Here is a 1455-nt window from a genome sequence, read left to right on the forward strand (position 1 = left end):
CTTTTACCTTTATCTATCTCGCTTTCATATTAGTATTTAATGTAAATGGTCCATATTTTTGGAAATAATCCTCCAGGCATTTTTTCTTTCTTTTCATTTAAGATTTCTTCTACATCTTTCACATAATTTCTAGTAGTTTTGGAGATTATGAATTGCCAAGTAGGTGTTGTTCCATAAGTTCTCCTAGTTAAAACTTCACAAATGTAACTTTTATTAACTGTTGAGCCATCTCCATTTTGCTGTACAGCTTGGTTTCTATTAAGGAAAGAGTTTAATGAGTTTTTCACGTAATTATATCCTCGAGATAGTTTTTCTCCCATAAAGTTAAATCCTTGTGTTAAAATATTTGCTATCCAATTCAACAATCTATTTTATATTCTATTATAGAAATACATTTCCTTAAATCATTTTTCAAATTTGAAAGCATTTTTCTACTTGACAAATTTAAATGTAAAAGCTAAAAGTAGCAAAAATGTCGCTTTAAACTTACAAAGTAAGCATGTGAAATTGCCTTTCATTTTATTTACGTGCCAACAGCTGCACTATCCTATCATGTTCTTAAAATATTTGAACGATACATGTGATAGTTTTATTTTCAAATTTGTCACTTAATACCCTATTGTCCTTGGCCCAACATCCCTTAAGAACATTGACGGTCACGCACCTTTGCCTGGCTCCTGGCCAAATGCCATCAAGGACTGGAACGGACGCAGAATTTCTTCAATCTGACCCACCCACTCTTCTCCACTAACCAAGATTTTTATCACTTACCTTTACCTAACTAACAATGTACTGTCTGTGATTCCCCTCTTCCCTGTTTTCATGTGAGCTGAACAATTCTAGTCATCTTACTATGACACAAGGACTCTAAAGCTCTTTAGAGTCCCTGTATGACATAATTTGCTACGTAGCCTGCTGTTTTATCGTACTTACCATTTCATTCCGTGATGCATTTACTGATGTCTGAGCATAATATTTGTGCACACACTTTTATATATTTTACAAACTGACATGACCGAGAGTCGCAATAAAGTTATTATTTATAATACTGTTTATCAGTGTTCAGTGTATTGATTATATATTGGTTAGATCAGTTCGTTGAGTGTATTAGTGTGTTTTTGTCTTATTTATTTAGTTTAGATTCCTTGGTCACTTTCTTTCCTTTGTCTTTCAATTCTTGATCATTATTTCCAACCTACGATAAATTTGTATGTTCAGTTTGATGTGAGGTAGTTTAAAGCTATTTTGTATTGAATTTATCTTTTGGGGAAGTTTGCTCCTGTAGCAATCCCTGAACATTCTGTAAGGTGGGACACGGACAAAAAATTAAACTTATCAAATTGAAACAATCTTAGAATACAATGCAGGAGAAGTTGGGATTTGAACCCGAGGATCTAACCCTCTTGATGGGCCGTTGCAATAACCGCTGTACCAAGTTATATATGTATATCACGA

Source organism: Tigriopus californicus, chromosome 3, assembly GCF_007210705.1.
Source record: "Tigriopus californicus strain San Diego chromosome 3, Tcal_SD_v2.1, whole genome shotgun sequence".
NCBI classification, from domain to species: Eukaryota; Metazoa; Arthropoda; class Copepoda; order Harpacticoida; family Harpacticidae; genus Tigriopus; species Tigriopus californicus.